Consider the following 23,863-nt stretch of genomic DNA (forward strand, 5'->3'; position numbering starts at 1 on the left):
TTCACTTGCAAAAGCAAACACAGCATCCATTTACAGTGGCAATTTCCCAAAATAACCCGTACACATGGCTGCTGTCCCTGCTCCTCTGCGAGAGGCTCATCAAGAAAGGTGACAAGCACATTCCTGGCTGATAAGGGAACCCCATGCACCCAGCTCCCCAGAAATAGCTGCTCTGCTCCAAAGTAACCTCTAATATCGATAATGACAGGGATTTAAATTTCAAATAAATTTAGATGAAAGATTAAAGTCAGCTCCAGCACCGTGGAGATGCTTGTCTTCCATAATGAAGGAGCCCATAAAAATAACAAGGGAGAAGATGTACACCCAAGCTCCTCAAAAAAAAAAAAAAAAAGAAATGAATTACTGATTTTTGCAGCTACTTAGTGGTAGGAACAGATGGTTCCAGGCAATAGTATTGACAACCTCCCAAGCTCCCACCCCCAAAGGTGAGCTGCTAAGTCTGTTCAAGAGTTAAAAACGTCGCGGCTGAGGGGGAGCTCAGGCAGTCCCAGAGCTCCAGCGCTGCCCTTTGCCCAGTGCTGCTCTGCCTGGCCCCCTCCCAAGGGCTGTGCCTGCCCAGGCACCCAGGGCAGCTCCTGCAGCCATCTGCCCACCCCAGGAGCAGCCAGGGCTGTGGGGAGGGAAGGCAGGCCAGGGATCAAACAGCTCTGAGGGAAAGCACAGCTCTCAGTGTTTGTCCACCAACCCAAAGCCACTTCTGAGGCCGAAGCCAGGCGTGTCAGCTTCCCAAAACAGCCAGGCACAGGGAGCACTTCTGGGAATTCCAGCCCTAGGAGCCTCTGCCGTGGCGGGCACAGCCCACGGCCCCTCACTCCCTTCATGGCCTCAAGTTCCTGCAAAACACCCAAAACCTCCCCTCTCCCTGCACATCTCCAACAACTGGGAACAATCAGCCTGGCCAGTCACAGCCCAAGATCAAACACTGCCTAAAGCAGGAACTTGCTGAACACAATTCAGCCTTGGATTTCTGGAGAAGCTCAGCAAGCTACCATCAAACAGGGATAACACCCAGCAGCAAAAAAAAAGCTGCTGGAACACCTGAGTGAGTCCTAAGCCAGGGAGGAACGAGGCTGAGCCAGCAAAGCTCAGCCCTTGTTCTCCCGTTGTTCCAAAACCAAAGCTGTGCCAAGAATTTAGCCAAGAAAAAACATTGCTAAGGCCTGCTGCCCATCCCCACCCTCAGCATGGAACTGCAGGATGGTTTGGGATGGAAGGGACCTTAAAGCTCATCCCATCCAGCCCTGTCATAGGCAGGACACCTTCCACAAGACCAGGGTGCTGCAGGCTCCATCCAGTCTCACTTTGAACACTTCCAGGGATGGGGCAATCCAACATTTCAGACTTATTTTTAGAATTGTTTTCTGGTTCTGTCAGAAGTCCCCTTCCAAGGGCTATCAGTGAGGCAGATCCATCACTTTTGCCTTTGCTTGCAATAACCATTTCCCATTTATCCGGGCATGTATGACAGAGGCTGCACCTCCCTGTTTGTGTCAGACACTTGGGTGGCACAGCCAAATCACCTTCCACACAAGGTTCCCATGAATTCACGCTGGGAACACCTCTGGGCCACAATTCCCACCTCATTCCCACCTCCCAGGGTGTCCAGCAGCTGACCTGCTCCTTGGACAATGACTGTCCCACCTGCAGCCCCACTAAAGGTGCCCAAGGCACTGATGCATCTCCCTCAGCCATCCCCATGGCAGGCATGAATTCCCTGCACTCAAAACCACTCCCCTCATTTCAAAAGAACTGAAATAACCAAATCCTAAAGAACTCAGGATTTGAACATCAAAACCTCAGGATCACCACTACCTGCACAAAAGGGGAGGGAACAAGAACACCCCAAGCTTCATTCCACAAGTACAGCAGGAGAGGGAGCCTGGTGCTCCCTGTGGGCCTTTGGCCCGTGAGCTGCCCAGGTGGGAACACCTTGCACACCTCCCGCTGCCAAGAGAGTCATCTGCCCTTAATCACAGCCCATGGACACCTCTGGCAAACAAGGGATGGCAGCCACACCGTGTGTCACGCTGCCACTTCACCCCCAGCCAGTGCCACTTCCTCAGGGCGGAGGCCACAACCCTCGAGAGCCCGCTTGGGTGCCCTGTGAACGCCCATAAATAAATAAAACCCTGCTCACCACCCCACAACCTGCCCCCAGCACTTTTACTTTCCCAAGAGATCACACCCAGGAGCACCACTGCACAACAATGGAACAGGAACTGGTCAAGAACCCCACAGAGCCCTTCCCCAAAAACCTGTGTCACCCAGGCTGGGGAGCTCAGGAGCCTTCTCTGTGAATTAACAGCCTGGCAGTTCCTGGAAATGATGATCCCATGCTCTGTCTGCTTAGTAAACTCATTCCTAAATGCAAACGGGATTTTTAAGTGTACATTACATATTAGTTGATCTTAATCTACAAATTTCATAACCCATAAGTGTGCATTTTTCAGTGCACATTACATGAGCTGATATAAATCTACAGAATCCTAACTCAAAAGCAAATTTCTTCTAAAAATGAGATTTTTCTGATCACTGTATAGCACCCCAGAGAATAAAATTATTCAAAACCAAGCAGATTCAGAGAAAAAGCCTAACCAACCATCTTGCTCTTTTCAAGCAGTTATCGACATGGTTTTCTCCAGTTCTAAACACTAGAGGAAGGAGAAAAAGGGCTGTATTTGGTTGTGGGTTGCTCTCACCAAGAACTCCCTGTGTCTGTGCCATGGTGAATAAATGGACCAAAATTACACCCAACGAACAAGTCAAGCAAGACATTCTTCAAAGCAGCCCCTGCTCAGCTCAGGTCTGTTCATTAAGGTGCTGCATTGTGCTCCAGCTTGGCTTATTAGCAGTGGAAAGGTCAGGGAAAGTGAATTAATGGAAGTGCTGCGCTCTCCAACATCTGACATGCAGGAGAGGAGCCTCCCTACCTCCACTGCTCCTGAAAGGTGCCTTCAAATTGAGGGCATGTAGGTGGCACCTGCCAGAAGTGCCATGTGAATAACATTGGCAATTTAACAAATTCTAGGAAAATACAGAGAACTGTAAAAGCAGCAATTCAAGCACTCAAAGCAAATGCTTGTGCTGAGATTACAGTTGAAAAAGCAGCTTTTTCATGGGGACAGGGGAAAGGATTTAAAGCTCTTTCCTCTAGGTCTCAGCAGGGTTTTGCGTCCAAAAACTCAAGGCTTGTTTGACCCACAAAGAGCTCCAGGCTCCCAGTTAAGCCACCTCTGCTTAACCTCTGCTGGCAGTGAAGACAGGGGTTTGACAGTTAAATTTACACTGTGTCCCTCCAGAACACAGCCACACAAACATTCAGTGCTCCTGAGGGCCGTGCAGACCCACCCCACACACAGGGGGACAGGGCAGGAGCTGGGGTGCTCCCCCTCAGCCCCACAGAGCAGAACAAACCCACACTGGCTCTGCAGAAACGCTCTGGGCAAACCTGCACCTGGAGAACCTCCCAGCTGCTTTGGGAGCCTCCAAAACCCCTGTTTTAAGAAGAGAAAGGCTCCAGCACAAGTCAGCAAACCCACAACCACACAACTCTGCTGCTTTAATGCTGCACTGAGCCATGGAATTGTTTGGGTTGGAAGGGATCTCAAAGCTCCTCTCATTTCACCCCCTGCCATGGCAGGGACACCTTCCACTGCCCCAGGCTGCTCCAAACCCCAATGCCCAGCCTGGCCTTGGGCACTGCCAGGGATCCAGGGCAGCCACAGCTGCTCTGGGCACCTGTGCCAGGGCCTGCCCACCCTGCCAGGGAAGGATTCCTTCCCAATATCCCATCTAACCCTGCCCCCTGGCAGTGGAAGCCATTCCCTGTGTCCTGTCCCTCCATCCCTTGCCCAAAGTCCCTCTCCAGCTCTCCTGGAGCCCCTCAAGGCATGGGAAGAAGCTCTGGAGGTCTCTCCAGTGTCTCCTCTCCCACAGCCCCAGCTTTCTCAGACTATTAATCCCCCCTTGCACATGGCTTCCCCTCACCAGGCCCTGCTTCATAACACACCAGGTTCTTCAATCCAAAAGCCAACACTTCCACACCCCAGGACCCCATGGAAAGCTCTCCCAGGCCCTACAATGACCAACACCCTAAAGACCCAATGCACACTGCACTGCCATAGGGTTATCCTCCAGCCCCTCTCATCTGGAAGGGGTGAGAACTGAAACACACAGGAATAAAAGGCAGCAAGCTCAGAAGAACAGCTCCTGCAGAGAAATACCCTCCTGGTGGAACAGTGAGCTCCATTTCCCCAGAGCAGCCAGAGCTGAGAGCTGTTTGTGGACACGTTTCAGAGCATTAATAGAAAAACAGCGAGCAGTTAAGTGAAGTCACGTTCCAGCTAAACAACGCTGCCATTATTGCAGCATCTGACTTTGTGAGGACAATTCAATGCTGGCAGTGTATTGTAATTGCTTTTCCACTCCAGGCCCCAGCTTTACAATCTGCCCTTCTCGGGAGGTCAGAGCAGGGCTGCAGCTCGGAAAGCAATTCTGCTCCTCATTCATCCCTTTAATCCCACACCTGCATATTCATCAGGAGCTCCCTGAGACAGCCCTGCCACAGCACCAGCACAGCTGGGAGGAAGCCTTGACCCCTCTGCATCCCCAGAAGGTGGGGGACACAGCCAGCTGTGACAGGGCTGGGGTGCAGTGGGGTCACCCCAGGGCAGGACAAGCCCAGAGTGCTGCAGCCACTCCTGCTGCCAGCAGCAAAGCAGCAGCAAGCAGCACTGCCCAGACAAGCTGTGCCTGCCCCACCCCTGCCAGTGTCCAGGGCTGGGAGCAGCCTGGGGCAGGGGAAGGTGTCCCTGCCCATGGTGGGGGTGGGACCAGATGTGCTTTAAGGTCTTTCCAACCCAAACCGTTCCATGACTCTGCAATGACCTGGCTTGCTCCAAGCAAACCCTTCCAAACAGAGCTGTGCAAACACACCTGAATTTTGGGTAAGTTTTTGTTATCCTGGTTTGAAAAGGACAGTTTGCATTCAGAAAGCCCAACACCACTTACTCCAAAACTCAGAAGGAAAAACCTTTGTCCCCAGCTACGAAATAAAACGGGCAGCAAACAGCAACCAGCCTGATTTATAATTGATGCCAGGGCTGAGCTGGGTTTTTCAGGGCCCTGCAGAGCTCCCAGGAAGGAGGGCAGAGCTCCACACACACCAGGAAAAGGGCTCACACCTGATACACTTTAATTACCTAACAACACTGCCAGAGTCACCGATGCCTGCTCTGCTTTGTCTTACTGTGAAAGGCTTCTCCTGCTATTAATATTCACCAGGGGAAGCTGAAATAACATCTTGTCTGCATCTGAATACTTCCAAATTATCATGGCCACACTATACACAACGATTCTTAACTATTTTTTCCTCAAAATCCAGGACAGAAGACACCTTTCAGCCTGCAGAGGCAGGGCTGCACACACTGAGCAGCTCTCCTTCCTCGTGCTGACAACCTCATCACAAATAATCCCTCTGAACCCAGAGGTCAGCCAAGGACCCAGGGCCCCAAGGCAGGAGCCACGCTCTGTATGATCCACTGGGAGCCTTCTCCAAAGGATTTCTGGCCATGCTGGGGGTGACCCTGAGCCCCACACAGGCACTGCCCACCCAGTTCTGCTCAGCTCCCACCACACCAAACCACCAGCACAGCAAAAGAAAACCCAGCCAGAACAGCCCCCTGCTCATCTCCCATCACACCAAACCAACACAGCAAAAAACCCAGCCAGAACAGCCCCCTGCTCATCTCCCACCACACCAAACCAGCACAGCAAAAGAAAACCCAGCCAGAACAGCCCCCTGCTCATCTCCCACCACACCAAACCACCAACACAGCAAAAGAAAACCCAGCCAGAACAGCCCCCTGCTCATCTCCCACCACACCAAACCACCAACACAGCAAAATAAAACCCAGCCAGAACAGACCCCTGTCTCCAGCTCCAGCCACACCACCAGGATTTCCAGGGCAGCACCAGCCTCTCCCACCCGCTCGCACAAAACAGAGGCCAAAATCTCATTTTCCCCCCCTAAACTCCACTCTACCACAGCCTGTTATTTCTGCATCTGTTAATGCTTCCAAAAAGTTGAATCCTAACATTGCATCCAACTGTAGTCTCAGCAGATTGGGAGGTTTCTCTGCCCAAAATGAAACGTAGGTGCCATCTGTTTCAATTAGGCTAATCACAAGGAGACATAACACTGGGAAACTTAAGAGACTTTGGGTTTTTTTTCAAGGCATTTTGAAAGCAAAGAGAAAGAAAGAGGTATTATTTAATACTCCGCAGTCAGCAGCACCAACAAGCTGCACAGTCTGCTGGGCAAACCTGTGCTGGAACTGCCCACGCAGGAAAGTTCACTTTTATTTCACTGAGGTCAGAGAAAAACTTGCTATATTCAAAATTTTCTAAAATTAAAAAGACATCTCAGGACTACAGACAACTCCCAAAATATTCTTGGTTAGTACCTTTTATATATGCCATAGAACTTGCAATTTTTTGCTTTCAAATTTCAGAAAATAAAGAAAAACATTTGAAAAAGGCAAAACCAAACAGTCCAACAGAGACACAAGCACTCGTGAGGGAATAAACCAGAAATTTTGGACAGAAGCAAAGTCAATATTTACCGATTCCATAGCTGAAAGCTGTTCTTCACAGGACATATATTAAAATCCAACAGAGGTGTGTCCCAAAAACGCAGTGTAATCTGAAAAACACGGGAATTTGTTCATTAGAAAATTAAAACAAGTGAATTTTATTCACAACACGCACACAGGATTTGAGTACATGAAGGTTACCAAGTACAAACCCTTGCCTAATCCACAAATAAACTTCCTGATAACCACTCTGCACAAACACAGGAATAAAGGAAAGAGTGGAAGCTCAGCCAAGCATCCACCTTCTTCCATAACTTTCTGATAATAGCTTTTTTTAAAAATCACCTGCTTCAAGGTTCCTGGAACCATCTGGGTGGGCTCAGAGGCATTTTATTTACAAATGAGGGCGTCACCCCCAAACCCAGAGAAAGGCAGGGCCAGAAGGAGCTCCTGAGCCAGGAACTCACCTTCCCAACAACCCCCATGGAATTACCCATGGCACAAGCGCTCTCTTTCCAAGCACACCTTTGCTCTCAATAGCAGTGAATCCATTACAAAGCTCTAAGTTGTTTTTTTGGGGTTTCTCTGACCAGCTCTTGCTGTACTCTCAAGGATGTTTTTCCAGCTCCCAATTCCCAAAGTGGAGTTTCTGATGCAGGGCAGGAACCAGCAGGAGCTCTCAGCACCCAAGGCAAAGGGGAATTACACTCATTAACTGGCACACATGAAAGGCCTGGCAGGTTCCAAGCCCAAAACCTGCACTCCTCACTGTTCCCAAGCTGGAGGAGCCCGGTGGGATGGGGAGGGACCCACAGGGATGGAAATGAGCACCCTGAGGAACTGGGAGCACCGGGCCTTCCCCAGTCCCAGTGATGTTATTCTGGTCTGCTCAAACTGGTGAAAGGGAGAGCTGCCAGCTCCACAGCCTGCTCATGTTAAATGCCCCAAAACCCCCATTCCATCCCATCTCTGAGCACTGCAGACCACACTGAGGGACAGAGTGACCACCCCTGCTTCATTTACACTGAGAAAATCTGAATTTCTTCCCTCTCAGAGCTCGTGACAGTTTTATGCTTTACCACCGCTCGCCACCTCACAACCTCCCTGACGTACTGGATTTGGACAGCTGCTTTCCAAGGGGATGGTTCCTCCCAAGACCCATCCAGGAGAGGCTCTGAGGCCAGCTGGGACTGACACACAGTGGAGGAGATCAGGAACCCTGGGAGAGCCTTGTTTGTTTTGGGAAACTTTCACTCCCAATGAGAAGCCAAAGGGAAGATGTCCAGATGAGCAACGCAGCTGCATCCAGGGCAGAGCTGCTTCCAGCTGGGCTCAGGGAGCTCTTGGGAACCTCAGCGAAAGAACAGGCCAAAATAAACCCCAAAACCCAGAGGAAGACGTGAAAGCCCAGGGTCCTGACTCAAAGAAAGGAATCCTACAGCAGGTAAACTTCTCCAGATGAGCAAAATGGAAATCTTCTGGCATTTTTCTTTTAGAAGAGTAAAGGAGATGCAGACACATGGCAATCTCGTGGACTCTTCCAAGGCCAAGGAGCCCTGGGGCACTGAGGGATCCCTGATGGGAATGCAGCCCTGTGGAGCACATGGCAGTGCTTGCACAGCACCTTTTCCAGCAGGATTCCCCTGCTCCCTCATCCTCTTCTCCATAGTAACAGTCACATCACCAATTAGCATTTCAACAGCAATAGGAGATAAAGTGGGGGGAAAACAGCTGAACTTCCAACTGCATTGTCTGGAACTGCAGCAGTGCTGCTTGCTGACAGCAGTGACTGTCAGGGAACCATGGAATGGTCTGAGTTGGAAGGACCCCAAAGTTCATCCCATTCCATCCCCTCATGGGCAGGCACACCTTCCACTGGCCCAGGCTGCTCCAACCCGGCCTCGGCCACTTCTCTGGGCAACAACTGAGAATCAAAATCACCAAAAAGTCTACAGAGATCAGTCCCAGGACACTGACAGACCATTTTCAAGGTCTATTTACAGCTGCTTGCTGGCCCACATACAGCAGATTGATTCATTCCTTGGCTCACACATAAACATACAGAAAGCACCGTAACGCTGAAACAGCGACCACACGTGAGCCAAGTAATTTTCACAGGGAACATGGCACCATTTTTTAATGAAATTGTTATCAAATCACTTAGGAATGCAGCAAACCCTCCAGTGGGAGATGCCCAGCACAGCCTCTCTGGCTGTACGTGGTCGGGTCACTCACACAACATTCCTGCTGCACGGAATCCAACATTGCAATTTAAACCCAACTCCACTTCCAACAGCCACATTATAATTAATAAACACATCTAGCCATCCCATTTCCTTAGCTTTAGCTGATGAAAATGTATCACTTCACAAAGTACCATCACTGCCCTTGTCCCTCCTGGGATCCTGCAGGGCTGACCATGGATAAGGCTCCAGTCCTGAGCTCATGGTGCTGCTCAGGAGCCCCTGCAGAGCCCAACTGCTCTGCCTGTGCCTTGAAACGGGCATGCAAACACCAAATTACCAAGGGCTCAACGTGGCCAGGCTCTGGTTTAAAACAGGTTCAGTCTTGCAAGACCTGGGACACTTTATTTTCTGTTAACACAAAGCAACCTGGAAACTCTGGGAAAGCAGACAGTTCCACCAAAATAAATATATAAATGCTTAAATTTCTACATTTTCCTACCAACTCATGATCTTAACACTGACCAGAGGGTCCCTCAGCACCTCCCTGAATCAGTGATTCCTGCTGCACCCACACACAGATCAGGACTCCACATTCAGAGCACAGCATGCAGCTCCTGCCAGCATTCCATTGAAAACATTGGGAATTACATAATTCAAACCTCCTTAATGAAAGGGTATCTTGTAACTCCACAGAAATTAGTATGTGAAGATGGAAAATGCCTTACAATCCCAAGCTGCGACCTGAAAAATACTGACATTAGCTGCAGACTCCTCACACCAGAGCAGCTGGGATGTGGCAGCAACAGCAACTGGTCCCAGCAGCAAGGTAGGAATTGGCTTCCTTGAAGGAACAAACCAGTTCTCTGGTTTATTCAGAATCCCCATGAAAAATGTGTTTGGGATTCAATGGTTTCATACACCTCAGTGTTCTCAATCTGATCAATAATGCAGAAAGGTTCTGCTTAAATCTCCATTTTACAGGGAGCAGGAAAGGAGCCACTGCTGCTGTCTCATCCCAGGAAATCCAGAGGCCAATCCCCACAAATGTGGCCTCACCATTAGTGTGTCTTTGAGGGAAGGAGTTGGATTTGGGCCCCAAGTCAGACCTGCATCAATTCAGATTTTATAGAGACCCAGAACTAAGCAGCATAAGAGGATATCAGAGATTTAGATTCTGGTTTAGACCAACTTTTGAATGGATAAAAATCTCTGGGGAACAAGAGAACCTTTTTCCACAGCACTCATCTGCTTCCCTCAGAGTAATTCCAGGAAGAGACAGAATTTCAATAAGGCATCTCTTGAGGGCTGCAGAGAAAAGACACCCATGGGAGCACCCCAGACCCACGGAGCTCCTGCTCCCAGAGCAGCCCCATCACCTCCCATGCAGAATGGAGGGGGAACAGGTACAGCAAATTCGGAGGGAGGGGAAATTTGCAAGTGTTCTCCAACGCACTCCCCAGGCACAGCCTGACAGAGCACAGCCAGAGCTTTCACCTGCTGAAATCCCACTGTAATTCTAGAACCTACGAAAATTCAGACTGGGTGTTGTCATCCTATTGCAGGGGTTCCATACTGTTATCTCCTATCACAAAGGTTCCATACCTTGGCGTTCCCCAAGGGCAGCTCCTCAGAGCACTGACTCTTTCCTCTTCACAAAGCAGCCACTGACTCCAGCTCCCCTCTCAACACCACCCCACTCTTTCATAGCATCTTCTCACTGCTTACACCTGTGGCCTGTTAAAGCCAGGCCTGCTCCTAATCTTTGACAATTGGCCCAGCTGCAACTCCTTAGGGGCAAGATTACTTTCTACACGATCTTTATTTTCTTATATATACAGCTGGAGACTGGGGGAAGAACCCACAAGCAGCAGCACTACAAACCCCACAGATATCTCCCATAAATACCCATGGGCTCCTTCTGCTGGAGCTGGGGGAAGAAAATGTGCCACCTATAGAGAAACAGAGCAGAAATGCCTGTCCCACCCCAGGGAGAGCCAGAACAGCCCAGGCCAGCACAGCAGGAAAGCTCTGCTGGCCCTCAAGGGATGGACACTGAGCACAGACCATCAGATTTATGGAATTTCCCTTTAGGAGCCTGGAAAAGCACCCTCAGAGCACTCCATGCAGCTCAGGACTCCCTAGAAAGAGGACGAAAAGAAGAGGTGTGTGCTCTCCAGATCTGAAGGGGGATAAAGAGGTGTTTCCAAGAAATCCCCATAAATTTGAGATAAATACCCCTGCAGCCTATCAGGGGCTGCCAGCACAGCCACCCCCAGGCACACACAGGGCAAACCCTCACGTCCCCACCCTTCCCAGAGAGATTCCAGCATGGGGTGAGCTCCAGGACCTGCCTTTGAATACAATTTATGAATATTCCCACAGCAATCACAACCCAGCTATGCTCAAACAGCAGCAGCTACCCAAGTGAAAAGCCAAAGCACACAGAGAATTCCACCAGTCCTAAAAAAAAAAAAAACCATAAAAAAATCCACCTTTCAGCATGTTTGATTGTGACAAAATTGTAGCATCGAGTAAAATTTAATTAGATGGCTTTCAGAACAAAAGTAGGTGATATATTCTTGAAGTTCCTTTATTTTGCCCTGCAGATAAGATGTATGCTGAGATCTACAGTTTTTAAAGCTTGTGTTGTCTGTGCTACTTGATAAAAAATACAAAATAAGCTGATACTGTACCAAAAACACAGACACTTGTGTGGGCTGAAGAGCCCAAGGTTTAATTTGTGCCACTGCAATAAGCACAAAGGGCAGGAAAGATGTGATTCCTGGGAAAACACATTGTCCTTTAGGAGTTTTAACTGAAAGTTCTGACATGGACAAGGCTGTCCCTAGGAATGGGGGGTGACAGAAGCCTGAATTCAGGAATGACCAAACTGTTTGGGGATCTGCAGTGAATTTGGGGAGGTCACAATCTGCGGTGACATCACAGAACCACAGAATGGTTTGGGTTGGAAGGGATCTCAAATTTAGTCTTGTTCCTGCCCCACCCTGGCCACCTTCCACTATCCCAGGTTGTTCCAAGTCCCTTCCAACCCATCCTTGGACACTTCCAGGAATGGGGATTGAGCTCCAACAGGTTGAACTTCCCCGACCCAGTGAAGACAAGAAGGGTGGACGTGTTCTAGGATTAAAGCCATAATTTCAGGTGAGCTCACAGCTGCTGTCACAGCTCAGGCTCCTCCTTTCCATTATTCCTAAATGCAGGTGAGGTGGCACAAACACATCCCTGCCTGTGCCCGCCCCAAGCCCACTCAGCTGCCCCAGCACCTCCTCCTCAGGGAGCAGCAGGGTGAATGATGCCCCTGGGCCACAACGAGCCCCACTCCATTTCAAAATGAATCTGCATTGCTTACTCTGCGCCCAGCTTTAACACATGGAGAAAATTCCATTTTTCAAGAGAAAAGAGTGACAGACAGACACATTTGTCACCTCTGCAGTCCCAGACATTTGCATCCGTGTAATTCCATGGCAAATTGGATACGGATTACTATTAATATCTGAACTATTTCCTTTCCTTTCTGCACGCTGATTGGTGAAAGAGATGCATCCCATTTTCAAGCACGCTAATTAGCCAGGGAGGAGTCAAGGAAGTCCCTGTTCAGCCTTCAGGAACAGACAGGCTCCCTCACAGAGGGAAAACACAGCAAACATCCATGGAGTGGCTCCTGGCTGGATTCTGAGCTGGCTGAATGTCACCTCCCCAGCCAAGAAAACTCCCTGTGGTGACAGGAAAGTTACAACCAGACAAGTCAACAACTCAGCCACAGGTTTTTTAGGAATATGCAGGTGGCAGTCCCACACCCAGCTATGCAGGATCGGACACCGTTACCTGGCTGGACAATCCAGGAGGTCCCCACAAAGCAACATCAAAAATGTAATTGTAGAATGTGCTCAAGTCTACAATTCCTGAGTTACAAGTGCCTTACAACCGCCTCAAATTACACAGCAAAGCAAGAGCTGAAAGGAAGCACCTCCCTGATTTCCACACAGCATCCCTCCCCTATTGTCTGGGGCCTGGCAAGTTAAGGTCAGAATAAAAAGATTCCTTAAAAATCCCACGTACATTGAAAGCACCTACAGCTTCCACTGATCTTTTTTCCTTTCTATTCTAAGCCCTGAACAGGTTTAAGTAGCAGTTGTCATCATTAAAGAAGCTGCTCCCCTCCCACTTTCCATTCTCCTGAGGCAGGAGCATCCTGGCACACCAGGCACAGGTGAGGAGCAGCTGTCTCACTCAGGGGACAGAAATCCAGGCTGGAAAGGGTGTGAGGAGGGCACAGGCCACCCCAGCCACAGGGATCAGAGAGCACTGCTGAATAATGAAATAAGGAAATGCAGCAATCAGTAATAATGCTAAAATAAGGAAGTCCCATGTCTGTCTGTGCCTACTGAGGTGCCCCAGCTGCTGTGGGGGGATTGAGGGACACAGGGTCTGTCCCTGCCCAGCTTCTCTCCTGGGCACTCCAGGGCTGCCCATGCCCAGCTGGACCTGGCAGCCCATCAGGAACCCCCCAATGCTCTCCAGGGCTGCCCATGCCCAGCTGGACCTGGCAGTGCAGCAGGAACCCCCCAATGCTCTCCAGGGCTGCCCATGCCCAGCTGGACCTGGCAGCCCATCAGGAACCCTCAGTGCTCCCCTGGGCAGCACTCCCTGCTCCAGGGGCCAGGCTGGAGGGTGGGGGAGCCCCAGCACACAGCCCTGCACCCCAGGCAGGGCACGGCCCAGCCAAGCAAACAGCACAGAGGGAGGCAAGGAAAACGCTCAGAGGACAAAAGGACAGAGTCAGGATTAAACCCAGGCCTTGATCCCCGGCCAAATGGCCGACCCATAAACCCACGCAACTTCCAGAGCCAATTTAAAATCCTCAGTGTGGTACACTTTAGGTTATAAAATCATATTTAGACACACATTTTGAAGTGTTCTTTGCTCTGCTGGTGGCTAAAAACAATTCCTTTGTCATCAAATCTTGCTTCAGCAAGCTGACGTGACGTTTTTAACTCAGGAAATAAGATAATTATGGTTCAAGGTAAACAACTACAACTGTGCATCATAAACAGTTTCTAATTTTAAGCCTGAGTCCCTCTAATGCCATCCATATTTTAAAGACAGTTTCCTTACAAATGGTTCAGGCTGTCTGAGCAGCTTGTGACTGAGCCTGTGCTAATGAGCAGCAGCAAGGCAGCACAGCCAGGGAAAACAGAGCCTGGTGCAGCAGGTGAGCTCCTGAGCCAACATCAAGGCATGGTTTGGGTTGGAAGGGACCTCAAAGCCCATCCAGTGCCACCCATCATGGGCAGGGACACCTCCCACCATCCCAGGCTGTTCCAAGCCCCATCCAACCTGGCCTTGGATCCAGGGCAGCCACAGCTCCTCTGTGCCAGGGCTTCAGCACCCTCTCAGCCAAAACCTTACTCCTGATATCCAAGGTAAATCCCTCCTCCTTTCAGTGTGAAGCCAGTCCTCCCTGTTCTGCCACTCCAGGCCCTGGTCCAGGCTCCCTCTCCAGCTCTCCTGGAGCCCCTTCATCCCTGCAAGGGGCTCCAAGGTCTGCCCAGAACCTTCTCTTCTCCAGGCTGAACCAGCCCGGCCCTCCCAGCCCGTCAAGGTAAGCCAAACATCAAAGGAGGGAAATACACTCTGAATGTTAAATAGTGGAGAGGCCAAAGCTCCTCGTGGAGCAGGGAGAAAACAAAGCTGCTGCTGCTTACGCAACGCCTGTGCTGCAGCCAGCCCAGACCTCAAACGCCCCATGGCACCAAGAGCACAGCTCGAGTTGGAACTCGTGAAGAGAATCAGCACTGAGCTGTTCAACAGCAGGCAGAGAAGGCAGCTCCAGCCCCTCAGAGCTGGGTCTGAATCAGAACACAGCTCCAGCCCCTCAGAGCTGGGCCTGAATCAGAACACAGCTCCAGCCCCTCAGAGCTGGGCCTGAATCAGAACACAGCTCCAGCCCCTCAGAGCTGGGTCTGAATCAGAACACAGCTCCAGCCCCTCAGAGCTGGGTCTGAATCAGAACACAGCTCCAGCCCCTCAGAGCTGGGCCTGAATCAGCCCTCGTGCTGCTGCTGCCGCCCTAAAACGTTCCCAAAGCGCCTGGGAACAAAGGCAGGCAGGAGGGGCAGCATCCCTGCCCCAGGAAGGCTGGAGCACATGGGGTGAGCAGGGCACGAGCTGTGCCTGCCTCGGGGACGAAGCACTGCTCAGAGGCAGCAATAACTCCAGGAGCGCGCTGAGGTGTCAGCCTGGCAGGATCCCGTTCCTCCCATCCCAGGAAAATGGGCTCAATAACAGCCAAACGAGCCCAGCTGGATGGGGGAAGGTGGCAGAGGAACCCAGCTCCCACAGAGCTGCTCTGGAAGAGCCAGGAGTGGTCAGAAAAACCCCAAAATCCAGTGGTGGGAACGCTCCTGAACAGCACAGAGGGATCAGCCTGGGAGAGCTCGCTCCTCCAAAACTTCTCCTTACTAAACAATTCCAAAGCACCCCACCCCACTGCTGCTATTGTTGTCAGAGAGGGAATTCCAAGCAGAACAATGATTTCCACGACATTTTTCCGTTGCAAGAAGAAAGCTGGTAATGCTGCACAGCAGAAATAAAATTTCCACAGCAGCTCAGCCAGCAGCACGAGCCTCCTTCCTAAAGGAGCAGATTAACGTGCCTGCAGTCTGCTGTGCAGCAGGGATGTATTTTTAGCTCCAAGGACCCGAAGGCAGTGATGTGGTGGAAGCCTCCCAGGCTGGAGATAGCCATGGGAGGTTCATCTCTCTGCACCCTGGAGAGGGCAGCTCATTAAAAGGCTGCTCAGAGCAGAAGGAAACAATTCACCCATTCCCTGAAGAAATCCCTCTTCCCACTGCTGCACACGAGGCAGCTCCTCTAACCTCCCCACCCCCCCCAGCTCATCCTGATTTGCACCATTTTTGGGGAACAGCAATGCATTAATCTCTTTACTCCCAGATCTCTGGCACAATTAGTGGAGATAAATTCAAAGCCATGCTCATGGCACAACATGGGATGAGGGGCTCAAAGCCAATCTGAGTGTCCAGGAGACTAAAAGGAGCAGAACAACAGTTTGGCTTTATGCTTTACCTGCAGCTGACCCTTTTCTGTGAGTGCTGGTAAAGCAGCATCAGCTGCTGGCCAAACCCAAGTGAGTGAACCTGAACAACATCATGGACTGGTTTGGGTTGGAAGGGACCCTCGGGCCCATCCAGTGCCACCCCTGCCATGGCAGGGACACCTCCCACTGTCCCAGGGTGCTCCCAGCCCTGTCCAGCCTGGCCTTGGGCACTGCCAGGGATCCAGGGGCAGCCACAGCTGCTCTGGGCACCTGTGCCAGGGCCTCCCACCCTCACAGGGAACAATTCCTTCCCAAAATCCCAACTAACCCTTTCCTCTGGCAGTGGGAGCCATTCCCCTGTCCTGGCACTCCAAATCCCAGTGAAGAAAATCCTCAAAGTGAAGCTCCCAAGGCAGCCAAACACCTCAATGGCCACCAAAGCCTCTCTGCTCTCCTGGCTACCAGGAGCCAATGTTTAACCCAATTATCAGGTGCAGGAGTCCATTCCCAGGCCACAAAAGGTGACTTAGTCACATTAACTTCTACCTACAACAGTGCCATTCATCACCAAGCCTTCAGGGACACACCTTTGGGAAAAACACCTGGCAGCTGTGCAGGGATCCCTGCCTCAGATCCAGGAGTCAAAAAAATGGAATAAAACACAAATAAAAAACTATGAATTAGAGAGTAATCAATACTTAGAGAGTTTATTATTCCATAAATTGCCAGGTGTTCTGTCTGTCCCATCCAAGAGCTCAGAGACAGCAGTGCCTGGATGCAGATTGCTTCACCTATCTACCTGCAGAGGTGCATTTGGGAACCCCAGATGTGCCACTGGGGAACTCAAATGCTCAATTCTGAGTATTCACAGGACAACAGGCAGAAAAGGAGAGGAAAAATAAAAATAAAGCAAAAACGCAGAAAGTCTACTCACAAGACCCAGAAGTCCTGAGTAGAGCCAAGCTATTTTTCAGACTCTTATTAAAATTAGACTGGCCTCAGACTGTGAATCACATTCACCCTTCATGAGTAGCAAAAGGGCACCAACATCAGCCAGTGAGAGACACAGAAATGCAGAGGGGACTTCCACAACTAAGGCTCCTCCACACCCACAGTACCCACTGGACTGAGCTCACACACCTCAAAAACCAGTTTGTAACACTCCCAGCACCCACCAAAGGCAGAGATACTAAAATCTGGTGTGTGGGTCTAGGAAAACAAAGCTTTGCTTCAGCCCTGCCTCCCCCCCTGAGCCCTTCCTCCTCCCAATGCCTGAAATAGGATGTTACACTACTTGTTTATACACCATTACAGAAAAACATGCTGGGTTTCTTCATCCTGCATTACAGAACAAAGCGTTACCCAATTCCCCTGTAAAGCATCAAGAAATAACTGTGAGCCCATCTGCATGGGGAAGCATCCACCACGTGCTGGAGGAACCCGGCCTTATGTAAGCAGCCATGGTGTCTGACCACAGCCAGGGAAGGACCAAGGCAGCTTCCCTTAAACCCCACCCCAAAATTCACTTGGAGGGTCTGATTCAGGGGACAAATGAAATTCACGTCCCTAAGTTGCAATTTGAGGTTCCTGCCATCAGTGCACCCAGAGCAAAGAATGCTGGGTGGTTGATTTTCCATCCTGGAGCTCATCCCCATTAACCAAAAATGAACCATTTGTTGATTGGTGAGCTCAGTTTGAACCCATGCCACCACCATTCTTATCTCAGGAGTTGGAGGCAGCTCCTTCCAAGGATCCAGCAAAGGCAGAGATCAGCATCCCAGAACAGGAATGTGGGCACTGATAATCCTGGAGATCACAGAGCAGTTCAGTTTGGAAAAGCCTCGGAGATCACCAAGGCCAGCAGTGCCAGCACCACCACTAAACCACGGGTCACATCTATGTGGTGTTTAACACCTGCAGAGCCAGAGGCTGGTTTAACACCCAGCCTCTTCCTGTCCAGGCTGAGCCCCCTCAGCCCCTGCCCCACACCCCTTCCCTTCCTTGGAAATGCTGTGTGGGCCCAGCTCAGAACAGCAGCCAACAAGAAGGGGTGCAAAACAGACCCCAAATCCACAGGTAATAAATTTAATAACATCCATCTCTGTCCCCCTTCTCCCTGCTGGCAGCCAAAAGGAAACACAAAAACACAGACACATTATTATGAAAAGCAAGTCAACTTCTTGCACAGGGAGAGGGATAACAAATGCACTGCTCTGTTTCAAGCGTTTCAGATCTTAAACTGAACCCAGAAAAGGACATTACCAGTTAAGCTATTACAGCAAATGAAATGAAAATTGAATATCAAGTCTAACCGACATTAAATTTAAATAAATATATCTCAATTCCAGGATCATAATACATAGTTCTTATGACAAAAAACTTCTGGAGAAGGGAAAAACACCCTGGGTAACTCTGAATATTAAGCTACAGTACCACAGGCATCTCACAGTTTATCTAAACAAAGTGTCTCCTGCAAAGAGCCCTGGTTCCTCCAGCGCAGGCTGCAGCGTGATTAACAGAGGTCCATTAGAGAGGCAATCCATAACCTGGCTCCTGTGAGGAGTCCCTGCCACATCCGTCTGCGTTTCCATGGCAACCAGGCAGGAAAATATAAAGCAAATTACAGTTAAATGAAAATTATTCTCCATGACAATATATGTTAATGCAGGAACATTTGCAAGGCCATTCCAGATAAAATGTTTACATTCACACATGTGTCTACAAAAATAAATAAAAGGCAGCCGGAGCAGCTAATGGATCACCCAAAGAGAAGGATCAGTCTTTTTTTGCTCCCCCTAAGTTTTAGTATGTTCATTAGAATAAAATTCTCCAAGCTGAAGAATACCCAAAGTATTTGCCCATTTCCAAGCAGAAACATTCTTTAAGGAAGAGGTTTTCAGAAGATCTAAAACACACATTTCTGAATGTTGTGAACCTTTCATTTTCCTGGCTGCAAACAAAGAGCACATTTATACCTCCCCATCCCAGCAGAAAATGGTTTCAACGAGAGGTTAAGTTTATATTTAGAGAGATCTGACTGAAACTGGAATAGTGACTTATTTTAATCAGCTGTAAGTCACTGAGAACTGGAAGGTTACACCTCAGAATTTGGGGTGCTGCCTCCACAGCTGGGAGAATCCATACCCCAGCAGGGTTTAAAGACAGCACAGGCCACTGAAATACTTTTAGAAAAGCCCACAATTAAGGCTGTAGAAGCTGATCATACTCTCCCTCCATCACCACTTAGCCTGAATAGTCCTTTTTTTGGGAATGTATCTCAGTTTGGGGAATCTATCTCCTGGAGCATGAGGGAAGCTAATTGGAATGAGGCTCCTCAAGATGCAGCCACTTGGTTATTTTCTTAACTCGAACCCCAAAGAACAGCCCAGAGAAAGGAAGGAGGTTATGAACTGACTCAGTGTGCGCCACTGGAACGCCACGTTTTCAGAGGGGCTGAAACACTGCCCTGGAAAGCAGCCCTGCCAAGTTCCTTTCCCATGGAAATGCTGCGCCTGCTCTGCACAGGTGCAGGTTTCTGAGGCAGCCCCACAAAGAGCACAAGGCGCTTTTTGAAGGCGTTTGGGAGAGCTGGGAGCACAGAGCGGGGCATTGAGCGCGCCGGCACAGCCGAGCCCGCTGACCTCTGCATCTGCTCTGCCTCCGCCTACGGAACAATGCCGGCACCGTCAGCATCCTAACTTTTTATGGCACTGGGAAAACTGCAATCTTCTCCACGAGCCCGCCCCACCCTGCACATAAAACTGCTCATAGGTTCAGCCATAAAGCAAACGCCCTCCTTTGAAGTTGCCCCCGGAGCCCCGCGCACGTTGGAGAGCACAGAGCATTGAGGCTTTACATAACCACCCTGGTGGAAAGCATCCCTCCCCAGCAGCCAGAGCCAGGTCAGGGAGTATCTGGGTAACAGAGCTCCTCACAGGTGAGCTCAGGTTACCCACACACACCAAAGTCACACAGCACCCAATATATTCCAGCCATGCTCCACTTTCCCCGAGGATCAGCTTCCCAAGCAGTGTTCCCATCATCACTGCAGCTCAGCACTGTCCCACATCCCCTTCTCCTTCCCCTCCATGGGATGTGCAGGCAGAGCAGGGCTGGAAGGAGCTCTGGAGATCACCCAGACCCATCCCTTGCCAAGGCAGGGACACCTGAAGCAGGTGACACAGCAACACATCCTGGTGGGTTTGGGATGGCTCCAGACAGGAGACCCCACACCCTCCCTGGGCAGCTGGGCCAGGGCTCTGCCACCCTCCAAGGAAAGTTCTCCCCTATGCTGAGGTGGAACTCCCTGTGCTTTAGTTGAATATATCTCCATACAATGCTCAGAATGCAACTATAAACAGTGTAAAAAACAAAACCTCAACCCTGCCAATGGAATCCCAGCAGCAGTTGCTAGGATCCTCTGCAAACCTCACTAATTGCTGGGATTGGGTTTCTAGGGAAGCTCCTTGCTGCAGCAGTGGAGGGGCTGAATGCTGTTTTCACAAAAGAACTTGTAAAACCCCAGGCTGCATGCCTGCAACAGCCAGGATTTATATTCCAGGCACAAATCAGATTATGCTGCACACACCGTGCTCCCAGGGCTCCGAGCAGGTGGATCCCACCAGGATGAGCAGCCCTGCTGCATGGCCAGGCTCCAGGGCCAGGTTCCCTGCTCTCCCTGATGGGCTCCACCTCCCTTCGAGGAGATCTGACTGTGTCTGATACCTCCCTGTTAGAAAAGTCATTTTCTCTGTAACCACAAGCAAATGCCTGCTAAGGTGGAGTGGGATTCCAGGAAAAGCAGGCAGCCTGCAGCTTTCCTGCAGGGAAACAGGAGATCCAGGGCTGCTGGGCAGCACTGCAGCTACGAGTAACCTCGTGGTAGAGAGCCCCACTGCACAAATACAGGGTAAATCCACAAGAGAGAGATTGCAAGAGCAGATCCGAGCAAGGACAGTGAGGGAGCTGCAGCAGAGGGAAGGAGCTGCTCCCTGTGAGCACAGAGCAGCCCAAACATCCCTGCCAGCATTGCCCACAGCCCAGACCCTTCACCTCAGCACACCCACAGCCTCACTCCCCTCCCACCGTGCAGAAACAAGGTCCAGCTCTGCAGAGGGAGAGCAAGATACAGAACAACTCAGAGAGAAGGAGAAAGGCAGCAACAGACGGGAGGGGACCTCGAAAGGCAGACAGGCTAAAATTAGAGACAAGAATCTTGGATGAGGAGGACCAAGGCAAGAGCAGAACCTCCATCAGATGAGGCTCCTGGGAAAGGGGAAGGACGGACAGGAGGGAAAAGAACTATGCTGGTGGGTGAAGCAGGGGAGGCTTGCAGACAGAACACACTGCAGGAGGAAATTAAATTCAGCATTTTAAGACTACAGCCTCCAGCTCCCTAGCCAAGGAGCTCTACTCAGCACACCAGGAAAGAGCCACCAAGTGACTGCTTGTCTGATCCCTTCCCCCCTGGACTAACTCAGAGGAATCAGTCTCTCACCACAGAACCAGTTTAACACCCCAGTGCCAGTGCTGATCACAGGGGAAGGGAGCTGAATTCACTGCAGAGCAGCTGAGTAACACAGGGCACCTCTGATCTCCTGGGAGAGCCAGGAACCTTCCAGGCCGCAGGGAAAATGAGGAACAGAGAGCCCAGAGCCAGGGGAGCCACCAGGCAGGACCCCAGCACATGCCAGGACAGGCCATGGCATGGAGAGAAGCCAGAGCAGCCAGCAGCCAGCCCAACTCCCAACCCCAGCACATTCCCCATACGTGGGGACGAGAAACCACACCAACAAAAAAGGTCAACATTCAAGGAGAACAGGTTTTCATCTTCAAACCCGTGCACCCGACCCTTGGGCTGCTGAGAAGGCGAAGTTTCACGCACTGAATCCCCAAACTGGCTCGTTACAGCCCAGCTTGGATAAATGGATCTGCCTGCACCGAGCTGCAAGCTGAAACCACGGAGCCAGCCCGGGGTGGGCAGCGGCCAAGCGCCGTAACCGGAGCCCCCAGAGGCATCCAAACCCCCCAGCACAGCAGGAGCAGGATGTTTGTGTGCCCCACACACACCCCTTCCCTGCATTACCTACATCTCTTCCCAGCATGGCCACGGCTAATCTCATCCATCCCAAGATATATGGATATATTTATAGGCAGGCTTACAGCTCCAGCACATCCCGGGCCTGACGCAACCGCGGAGCGCCGGTCGGTGTTGTTACCACAACGCTGACATTTCACAATCTGCCACAGCCACCCTCCAGCAGAACGTGGAAAACACCAGCCCCGGAGTGTAAAGTCTATCCCAAAGTGCTTTCCATGGGCTACAGTCACTGCCACAGTCAGCAGGATCCCAGCCCTGCCGCCTCCTCCCCGCAGCAGCTATCAGGAGACCATTCCCAAAGGGGAACTTCTTGGAACTTTATCTTGGCTCCTCCTGGACCCAGCCAGGCTGCAGAAACCCAGGCACTTACCAGTCATGGGGAGCTCCTGGTACAACTTGTTTACACAGCGCAGGTCACAGGACCGGCTGGAAGGTGTAAGCAGGATACAGTTTTTATGGCTCTGAACTCCTGCCCAGATAAGCCGATAAGGCCCCGCTGGGGGCGGGGAGCACTTTCATGTGTGCGTGATTTGAAAGGAAGAGGCACCACCAACTGCAGCTAAGCACTTGCTGCTTAATAATGAAGCTTCCATTCACCTCTAAAGCTATTTAATGCCTTTTTTTTTTTCTGGAGTTCCTAATTACGCAGCCTTTCATTTCACATCCCGATATTGAGGGCAGCACCGTGTTTCCAAGCCTCTGGCTGCCGAGCCCTCAGGGATACGCTGCCTCCGGATCCTGGTGAATTTTTTAGAGGGTAACATCTCCCTTCTTGACTCTCTGATTCTTCCCCCTGCCTGTGACACAGTTTTAGCAGCTTTATGCTGCTCTAAAGGTAAATTATTCGAGACTGTTTCTAACCTGCAGAGCTGTCAGTCTCTCAGAAATAATTACAGAGGCAGCTGCCTCCAGCCTGTGCTTCCCCGAGCCTGAACCACCCTTCCGTGACACCCTGCAAACACCCACACCCAAACCAGGACCACCTCAACGCTCCTCTCACAGCAAATCCAACACAGCACAAGAGCAAGGGAGATGCCTTCTCCCTGGAAAAGCATCCATCCCCTCACACACAGCTGAGACAAAGCTGCTTTTACACATACTGCAAAGTTTCCTGGCCTTTCCATTCTCCCAGTCAGGAAATTTCAGTACATGGCATTTCAGCCACATACAAACCCAGCACCAGCACAGACACACTTGCACCTAACAGCAAAATAAATATTTCAGTGTTTCCACAAGATATCCAGTGTTGTAACCTTTGGTTTCCGACTCCAAACGCAACATACGATCAATACCCTGCTCCTGCCACTGCAGTAATTCACAGAGGAAGGTTTATTTTAAAAACACTCATCGGGTAAGTTTGGTTTTCTTGGAGACAGGGGAAGAAAGGCTGCCTCCAGATTTGGAAAGGATAAATAATTCAATGCCTGAATGCCAAGGGCAGTGTGCACACATCCATATGGCAGGGACAATGCAGACAGTAAGATATGCTGCACATCACCACCCTGACAGTGCCTTCAACCCTGACCTAGAAAAAAAACATCACTTTCTTCTGGCTCCAGCAGCCAGCTCCCTCCTGGTGCTGGAAGTGCCTCCCCATCCCTGGCTGCCCTCGCAGCCTCTGCTCACTACAGCTGCACAGCAATGCACGCCTTACCCACGCAACGAGCTCCAGACAACGGGAACAAACCTGGAGATGGAGGTTCCACACGTCCTCTTTGGGAGCCCCCGCCGTCCCAGCCAGCGCTGAGAGGGGCAGGAAAAGCCAGGATGGTTTCTCAGACTCAGGCCTGGCCAGACGCCGGCGGGGCCCCAGGGGAGGAGGAGCAGAGGGAATGGGGAGGCTGCTCCTGCTGCCGAGAGCCAGCACCCACCCCAGCCCTGCAGG

General features: G+C 50.8%; 1 protein-coding gene across 6 annotated transcripts in view; it reads right to left on the bottom strand.

Annotated features, from left to right (window-relative positions):
* Positions 1-23,863, bottom strand: part of ANKRD11 (ankyrin repeat domain containing 11) — a 126,700-nt gene that overhangs the window by 97,330 nt on the left and 5,507 nt on the right. For 3 of the 6 annotated variants that reach the window (XM_059481179.1, XM_059481183.1, XM_059481184.1), the window contains exon 2: positions 6,645-6,724. The gene's annotated coding sequence lies outside the window, so the exon portion shown is untranslated. Of the gene's footprint in view, positions 1-6,644; positions 6,725-21,963; positions 21,983-22,040; positions 22,180-22,348; positions 22,388-23,863 lie in introns of those variants that run through there. The other 3 variants (XM_059481180.1, XM_059481181.1, XM_059481182.1) reach the window with 3 other exon arrangements.

Source organism: Ammospiza nelsoni, chromosome 13, assembly GCF_027579445.1.
Source record: "Ammospiza nelsoni isolate bAmmNel1 chromosome 13, bAmmNel1.pri, whole genome shotgun sequence".
Taxonomy (NCBI): domain Eukaryota; kingdom Metazoa; phylum Chordata; class Aves; order Passeriformes; family Passerellidae; genus Ammospiza; species Ammospiza nelsoni.